Source organism: Cavia porcellus, unplaced genomic scaffold, assembly GCF_034190915.1.
Source record: "Cavia porcellus strain 051 isolate PalLab524CR breed Dunkin Hartley unplaced genomic scaffold, mCavPor4.1 scaffold_6, whole genome shotgun sequence".
NCBI classification, from domain to species: Eukaryota; Metazoa; Chordata; class Mammalia; order Rodentia; family Caviidae; genus Cavia; species Cavia porcellus.
The window spans coordinates 79,955,599-79,965,000 of record NW_026947489.1 but is presented as its reverse complement, the minus strand read 5'-3'; positions in this window follow the sequence as shown (position 1 = coordinate 79,965,000).

Sequence of the window (9,402 nt, the reverse complement as noted above, 5' to 3'; positions counted from 1 at the left end):
TTGTTTTTCTAACCATTTGGCCCAGGATGGACTTAGTCAGAAGAGAAAAATGCAGCTTTGAATTTGTCAGAATCTAGTTTCCACCATGACCTGTTTCATTCCCTGGCTCCTGCCTTCGGTTCAGATACCTTCTTTTCCATAACTGTTATGAAGATGAAGTGAGATAGTATGGAAAATTCTAGCCTAGAGCTTGGTTTATACCTCCCAGTAGGAGCTCGGCAAAGGCCAGCCTCCTTTCTTTCTGGCTTTGCAATGGACTTTAGTCTTCTCTAATGGGAGCATACCCATGCCCATGTGTGCTCACATCAATATCTGTGCAGATGCACTGGTGGCGTGCCCCTTGCACACTTGCTGAGATACCTTTTGAGTTGTAAATGAAAAATTTCCACCAATACTTCCTTAAGTCTGCTCATTAGCCCCAGTTCTCTGTGTCAGTGCAGATGCTGTTACACAGACATGGGTGGTGAGCAGACATGAGTGGTGAGTGTTCCCTCCTCCTGTCACAGGCCTGAAGGTAACTGTTGGGTGGGAAGGAGTCCCCAGGGAGCCTGGGAGTTCCCACCTCTGCAAATCCTTCCCGCCATCAGCCAGGCCCTTACCTCCATCTCTCCCCACCAGGACAACCTGTCTGCCTCACAGCTGCTGTGGAGGAGATAGGCAGCCTGGATTATCAGGCCAGACAAGGCTAGGGATGACAGTCCCTGCCCCGCCCTGAGGCAGAGGTTCTGGGCCCTTAACCCTCTCTGTGCTGGGTCTTTAGAGTTAGGGATGGGAACAGCGGAGAAGGGATGTAAACACTGGGTCCCCTACAAGAATAGAGTCATGAGTCCCAGGAAATGGGAAGCAGCCTTGCCTGTGTCTTCTAAGGGCTTGGTCTGGATACTACATCCCTCCCTCCCTGTGCTGGGTCTACGGGAACAAAGAGCAAATAAGAGGGACAGTGTGAGTAGGCCTTTAAGGACAGCAGAAGGCCATGTGCAATTTCTTCTTCCTCTTCTTTTTTTTTGGTACTGGGAATAGGACTCAGGGCCTTGCACTTACCAGGCAGGCGCTGTGCCACTGTGCCTATTTCCCTTCCTGATGTCCGCTCCAGGCTCTGGAGACAGAGGCCTGGCTGTCCCCATTTTGGGAACCATTGGCTTCAGAGCAGGTGCGCATTTGTCCTCTTCTCATTTCCAACCCCAAAAGACCTTGTCAGCAGATCCCCTCCTGTTTTCTTGCTGGTCGCCTTTTCCTGGGCCCCTCTGATTGTCTCTGACAGTAGTGATGGCCCTTAACAGTAGGGACAACCTAGACTTTCTCCTGGTTGGACCCCATTGGAGTCACCCACTCTTTCTTTTCCAAAGATTAAAAGGAAGTAGCAGGGCCTTCTGAGTCTGTGAGTCTGGGTTTAAGTCCTATTTGTGGGTCAGAAATGTACTGTGGGACCTTGAGCAGGGTTCTTAACTTCCATACACCTCAGTTTCTCATTTTATCAGATGGCAGCAAAGAGCTAACGTAGGGATTAAAAGAGTAAAATATTCAATGAGTTGGTTTTTTATTTAAGTGTTTTTTTTTTTTTTTTTTTTTTTGTCTTTTTCATTTTTATCGGTACCAGGGATCGAACTCATGACTGCCTGCTTGCAAGGCAGGCGCTTATGTCGCTGAGCTAAATCCCCAGCCCCTATTTAAGTTTTTTGAGACAAGATTTTTCTGTGTAGTTCAGGCTGGCCTTAAACTGACTGTGCAGCCTAGTAGGCTGGCCTTGAAGCTGTGGCAATCTTCCTATATCAGCCTCCTGAATTCTGGGATTACAGATGTGTACCGTCACTCCTAGCTAATGAGATTTTCATATGTATAATGTTAGCAATAAACTGGAAAATATAATTAAAAGCTGGAAAAAAGGAAAATCCTATGAGGTTTTATAAACCAACTACTAATCAAATAGCCAAACAGTACCAGCTAGCCCCTGGAAGGTGCTTACAAAGACTGTTCTGGGAGCCCGGTGTGGTGGCTCACACCTGTAATCCCAGCACTGGGGAGGCTGAGGCGGGAGGATCATTGTGAGTTTGAGACCAGCCTGGGCTACAAAGTGAACTCAAGGCCAGCCTGAACTGCATAGCAAGACCCCGTCTCAAAAAACACACACAAAAAAAACAAAACAAAGACTGTTCCCAATGCTGACCACGTAATAATACATCATTAGTCCTAACAATTCCCACTCTAGACTTCTCTGCCAAGAGCCCCAGGGTCAGTCATTTGTGCTCCTCTCCCTGCTTCCCTGCTATCTATGCTCATTTCTTTTAATCGGTACTGGGGATTGAATTCAGGACTATGTGCTTGCAAAGCAAATGCTTATGCCGCTGTGCTAAATCCCCAGGCCCTATGCTCATCTCTTTGTTAATCTTACCTTATTCCATGACTTTAATTACTATCTACACTCTGGTGACTTTTCTTTTTGGTATCAAGACCCAAATTCAGGGCCTTACATTTGCCAGGCAGGCATTGTGCCCTGAGCTAGCTACATCCCCTGCCCTCTCTGGTGACTTTTTATGTCTCCAGCTCAAGCTGCTCCCCTATGGTAACTTACACAGTGACCCATGTACTTGCCAATGTTTCTTTTTTTCTTTTTTTTTTTTTTCCCCAGTACCAGGGATTGAACTCATGACCATGTGTTTGCAAGGCAGGCACTTTTGCCGCTGAGCTAAATTCCCAGCCCACTTGCCAATTTTTCTAATAACCACTGTAGACAGCCCATCCAAAACAGAGGAACTTTTTGTTGTTGTTTTAGTTTGTTTTGAGATAAACTCTGGCTATGCAGTTCAAACTGGTCTTGTACTCACTGTTGTACCCCAGGATGGCCTCAAACTCACAGCAATCCTCCTGTCTCAGTCTCCTGACTGCTGGGATCACAGGTGTGTACCACCAGGCCCAGCCAAAAAAAAAAAAAAGCTTGAGACCTTGATCCTACTTCAAATCTTCTTCAGATTATGTCTCTACTTTTAGTAAATAGTAACTCCATTCTGCTAGACAGGCCAAAAATGTGGAGATAATTAGTTACCTTTTTTTATCTTTTGATATAGGGTCTCACTATGTACTTCAGTCTTTTCTTGATCTCACTATGTATCTCAGGCTAGTCTTGAAGTTACAGTGATCTTCCTGCCTCAGCCTCCTGAGTGCTGGGATTACAGGTGTGTGCCTAGCATTATACTTTGGGATTTTATAAACTTTACACAGAACAAAATGAGAAAAAATTTTGACCCTAATAAAGTTACATACAATTTATCTACAAGTTTAAATTGTAGAGTGAAAGCTCCCATTATTGGGCAGATACATGTGAGAGTTTCAAGCTTCTGTCAAATATAATCCTCTTTCTTTGTCTCTCATGTGGTGCTGATGAATGAACCCAGGGTCTTTTCACTGAGCTACAATCTCACCACCTTTTTAAAATTTTTATTTTGAGCCAGGGTCTCACTAAGTTGCCAGGTTGGACTCCAATTTGTGATGTTAGCTTCTGTCTCTCAATATTGTTCGAAAATTCATTCAAAATGTTGGATGTCGGGCTGCGGATTTAGCTCAGCGGCATAAGCACCTGCCTTGCAAGCAAGCAGTCATGAGTTCTATCCCCGGTACCGATAAAAAAGAAAAAGACACACACAAAAAAAATGTTGGATGTAGCAGTATTTTATTTTCAATATTGCATAGTATTCAATTTCATGATTCTTTTTCCTTTTTTTTTTTTTTGTCTTTTTCCTTTTTATCGGTACCGGGGATCGAACTCACGACTGCCTGCTTTACAAGGCAGGCACTTATGCCGCTGAGCTAAATCCCCAGCCCCCAACTTCATGATTGTATTGCATATTTTTTGTTCTTCCATTGGTGAATATTTGTGATATTTGAATTGGGAGGCATAATTAATAATGCTGGTGAGAATAATTTTATACATACATATATATATAGTTTATATATATGTATATAGTTTGTTTGTTTGTTTATGTGTGGAATGTTTCGTCAAAAGGTATGCTTAAATTCAACTACAGATTTTGGTTTTTTCTTGCAGTACTGGGAGTTGGTCCAGGAGTGCTCTACTGCTGAGATTCATCCCCAGAATTTTTTTATTTTTTATTTTGAGACAAGATGTTGCTAAATTGTCTGGGCTGGCCTCAAATTTGCAGTCTTTCTGCTGGACTTCCCACATAGCTGGGATTATAAGTATCTATTGTGCTAGGCTAACTATAGTAGATTCTGTCAGTGTTTTGTTTTGTTTGTTTGCTTATTTGTTTGTTGTTGTTACTGTTTTGAGGCAGGGCCTCTCTATGTAGTTCAGGCTGGCCTTGAAATCACTATGTAGCCGAGGCTGGCCTTGAATTTGCAGACTCTCCTGCAGTGGCCTCCAGAGTTCTGGGATCACCAGTGCATACCACTGTGCTGTTTTTCCTGGTTCTGGGCATGTATGTGCTTCGTAAGCACTAAACCACTGAATTATATTCCCAGCTCTTAATCTTAGAAGCATAAGAAATGGACAATGCTTTTATTATCTGTCAAGTTCAAGAAGTTGGATTTTAGGAGTGTGGGTGGCAGCCCTGGGTTAGAGATTTTTTTTTTTTTTTTTTTTTTGTACTGGGCGTTGAACTCAGGATCACACTTGCCAGGCAGGCACTTGTGTCTGCTGAGCTGCATCCCTAGCTCCAGGCTGAACATTGTTAATGCAGACCAGGTGGGGCCTGGCCAGGTAGCCCTCTCCCCACAGGTCAGAGCCTTATCTCTGTGGTCTCCAGGCTTCCTCACAATACACTGGCCTCCAACAGTTACAGTCTTTTTGTTGTGGCTGAGGTTTAAAGAGAGGATATTCTAGCACATAAAGTAGAAGCTGTGTAGTCTTTTATGATCCAGCCTCAGAAGTTAAAGAGCATCACTTCTGATGAACTCTACTGACCTAAATAGCCACAGAAGTTTGCCCATTTTTTTTTCAGTTCACCCAGTTTCAAGGGAAGGAGGCACAGACTCTATCTCCGCCTTTAATTGGAAAAATGTCACAGTCACGCTGTAAGAGCGACATGTGGGATAGAAGATACTGTTGTCGCTATCTTTGGAAAATACAATCTGCCACACACATTTTGAAATATCTATTGGACATTCTGTGTAGTGCCTCAGCCCATAAATTGTCTATTTTTTCTGCTGGGTTATCTTTTTCCTCATTGACTGGTAAAATGCATTCTGGATGCTAGGCCCCCACCCCAGATACATGTATTACAGATACCTTCCCCTTCACTCTGAGACTGTCTTCTTATGCTTTTAATGGGTCAGTGTGCATCTTAAATTTTTTTTTTTATTGGTACGGGGGATCAAACTCACCACCGCCTGCTTGCAAGGCAGGTGCTTATGCTGCTGAGCTAAATCCCCAGCCCCATTAAATTGTTTTTATGGTACTAGGGATTGAATCTAGGGCCTCATGCATGCTGTGCAAGTGGAATTAAATTTTTTTAAAGTTTTATTAAAGATAGGAAAAGAAATGGGCTCTGCAGAGTGAGTTTTTTGGATAAAGTAAAAGTAGGAAAAGAAATATACCCTATAGTGTGAATGTGGGCCACCATGTAAGACAGAACATAGCAGTCAACTCTGTTATTATTTTATTTTGTGTTTTTAGTCTTTTTTTTTTTTTTTTTTTTTTTTTGGTCTTTTAAGGCTGGTCTTGAACTCACTTTGTAGCCAGGGCTGGTTTTGAGCTTGTAACTATCCTCCTGCGTCAGCCTTTCCAGTGCTAGGATTACTTTTTAGTCTTTTATTTACTTATTTATTTTTGTGGTACTGGCGATTGAACTTATGACCTCACACTTGCCAGGTAGGCGCTTATGCCACTGAGCTAAATACTTGGCCCACTTTTTAGTTTTTTAAAATCAGAGTTTCACTATGCAGTTCAGGCTGGCCTTGAACTCTCAGTGATCCTCCTGTCTTTGCTTCCCAAGTGCAGCATTACACCTGGCCAAATTTTTTTTTGTACCTAGAATTGAACTCATGACCTTGTGCTTGCCAGGCAGGCACTTAGACTATTGAGTTAAATCCCTGGCCCTCCGGCCAAATTTTTATCAAGACAATTGTGGTTTTTGATTCATATTTTTGCAGTGCAGGGGATCCAAGTGAGGGGCTCACACATCCTAGGCAAGTGTTCTACTGATGAGCTATACCTCCAGTGCTTCAGATAAATGGTGATGCAATGTAGCTGTAAGAAATAATAAAAACAGATTTCTTGTATATTTTGCTGACTCCCTCTAATATAACATTTTACAAAACTACAAAATAACATCATAACCACAGCAAATACAACAGGATGCCCAGTATAATCTCCCCATGTTGTTCAGTTTTCCTGTTTTATGTGTGCTCATTTGTTTTTTGTTTTTGGTAGCTGGGATTGAACTCATAACCTTGCACTTGCCAGGCAGGCTTTTAGGCCACTGAGTTAAATCCCCAGCCCCATGTGTGCTCATTTGTGTGTAGAATCAAACAACTTTATCACTTGTGTAGGTTCCTGTGTTCATACAGTGCTAAAGATACTGAACAGCTCCAGGACAAAAACCTGCAGTATCTACAGCCCTGACAAGTTTCTTCCTGCCACCCTAATCTTTAACTCTGGAGGCCACTAAACTATTCTCCATTTAAAATGTTTGATATTTGCCAGGTGTGGTGAGCACCTGTAGTCATAGTCCTCTGGAGGCTCAGGGAGGAGGACTGTGAGTTTGAGGCAGGTCTGGGCTATAGTGAGGTCAGCACCAGCCTGGATTACATACAGATTATACAGCAAGACCCTGGCAAATCCAAAACAAGCAACTCTAGGGAGAGAAAACAAGCTGAGGATGCTGAACTGCATGGATTCTAAGAACCAATGATCAGAATCTGTGATCATGGGGCTGGGGATTTAGCTCAGCGGCATAAGCGCCTGCCTCGAAAGCAGGCAGTCGTGAGTTTGATCCCTGGTACCGGTAAAAACGAAAAAGCCAAGGGAAAAAAAAAAAAAAAGAATCTGTGATCACAATCCCTAGTTTAGGGCTTAGTGCTACCTTCCTGGGACTCTCCAGGTAGTGCAAGGGTATATGATTGAGCCTCTGCCCCTTTCTCCAACTGTAGGAGGCACTGAGCAATTGTTTGACTCCATCAAATTACTAATAAAGAGCAAACATTAAAAAAAAAAAAAAAAGGGGGACTGGGGATTTAGCTCAGCAGGCATAAGTGCCTGCCTTGTAAGCAGGCAGTCGTGAGTTCGATCCCTGGTACCAGTAAAAACGAAAAAGACAAAAAAAAAAAAAAAAAAAAAAAAAAAACGACAACAATAAAACAAGGCGCAAAGTTATGTCGTTTGAAAAATATAGCACCTGCCTGTAATCCCAGCACTCTGGGCAACTGAGACAGGAGGATCACAAGTTTAAGTCCAGCCTGGGCAATTTAGTGACTTAGCAAGACCGATATAAAAGAAAAAAATTAAAAATGGCTGAGGATGCAGCTCAGTGTGAAGGTGTTGGGTTCAGTCCCCAGTACTGAAATAGACAAACATTAGGATGGAAAATTCTGTTATATATATTTTCCTATTTTGGGACTTGATTATTTTGGTGAGCATAGTTCCTTGAGGCTTAGTGTCTTTTGATACTTTGATATTCTTTTTTTTTTAAATTGTGAATCAAACTCAGGACCTTGTGTTTGTCAGGCAGGCGTCATCCCTGGCCCTGTATTCTTTGTTTTTTTTTCTGTTTTGGGTACCAGGAATCAAACTCAGGGTTTCACACTTGCCAGGCAGGCTCTGTACCACTGAGCTATGTCCCTGGCCCCCTGATATTTTTTGTTTTGAGACAGGTTCTTGCCAGTCCAGACCAGCTTTGAAGGTATACAGATAATAATTTTTTTTAAATTTTTTAACAGATATTAATTTTAATACTCTAATTTTCAAGCTTTTAAAAATATTTTATTAGGGGCTGGGGGTTTAGCTCAGCGGCATAAGCAAGTGCCTTGCAAGCAGGCGGTCATGAGTTCGATCTCCGGTACCGGAAAAAAGAAAAAAAAGTATTAGTACATGTTGGCAGCACATAATGATTAAAATTGTGGGGAATTGGTACACTATATAACACTTTTTTGTGTGTGTGATTTTGAGACAGGGTCTCTCCATGCAGTTCAGGCTGATCTTGAGCTCACTTTGTAGCCCAGGCTGGTCTCAAACTTTTAACAATCTTCCTGCTTCAGCCTCCTGAGTGCTGGGATTACAGGTGTGTACCACCACATTGCACTTTATTTTTATTTATTTATTTTTGGTACCGAGGATCCAACTCATGACTGCACTTGCCAGGGAGGTGCTTGTGACACTGAGGTAAATCCCCAGCTTATTTTTTTTTTATCCCCAGCTTATTTTAAATTTATTTATTTTTTCATATTCATTCTTTTGTGTCCTTTGTTTTTCTAATTTATGGAGTTTGTAGTTTTGATTTTTTGAGACAAGGTTTCATTATGTAGTTCAGGTGGGCTTTGAACTCACTCTGTAGCCTGGGGATTTAGCTCAGCAGTGTAAGTGCCTGCCTGTCAAGTGCTAGATCATGAGTTCGATCCCAAGTACCAAAAAGAAAAAATCTGCAAATGAACTCACTATGTAGCCCAGGTTGTCATCAAACTTGCAGCAATCTTCCTGCCTCAGTCTTCCGAGTGTTAGACTTACAAGGATGCAATGTTTCTTTGTTTTGGTTTTTTGTAACCTTTCTTTTTTGAGACAGGATCTTGCTTTATCTCACAGGCTGGCCCCAAATTTGTAGTCCTCCTTCCTCAGCCTCCTGACTGCCTCACTACTAAGACTTTAAGACCTGATATCTGATAGTTTAAATCTTTTTTTTTTTTTTTTTTTTTTTTTTGATACTGGGGATTGAACTCAGGACCTGGCACTTTCCAGGCAGGTGCTTATGCCAATTTTTTTTCAAATTTTTTTTTTTTTTTTAATGTGGTAGTAGAACTCCAACTCTTCCACTGAGCTACTTCTCCAAGCCCGGTTTTGTTCGTTCATCTTATTTTTGGTTCTTTGACATTTTCTTTTCTTTTTTCTTCTTTTTTTTGGTCTTTCTCATTTTTATCGGTACCAGGGATCGAACTCACGACTGCCTGCTTGCAAGGCAGGCGCTTATGCCACTGAGCTAAACCCCCAACCCCAGCATTTTCTTTCTTTTTCTTTTCTTTTCTTCTTCTTCTTCTTCTTCTTCTTCTTTTTTTTTTTTTTTTTTTTTTTTTTTTTGGTTCTTTGGCATTTTCTATAACTTCAGAACTAGTTTGTCAATTAAAAACGTCTTGGATGCTGGAGGTGATGATGCATACCTGTAATCTCAGCACTTGCAAGGCTGAGGCAGGAGTGCTTAGAGGCCAGACTGGGCTACACAGTGAGTTTCCAGGCAAGCCTGCACT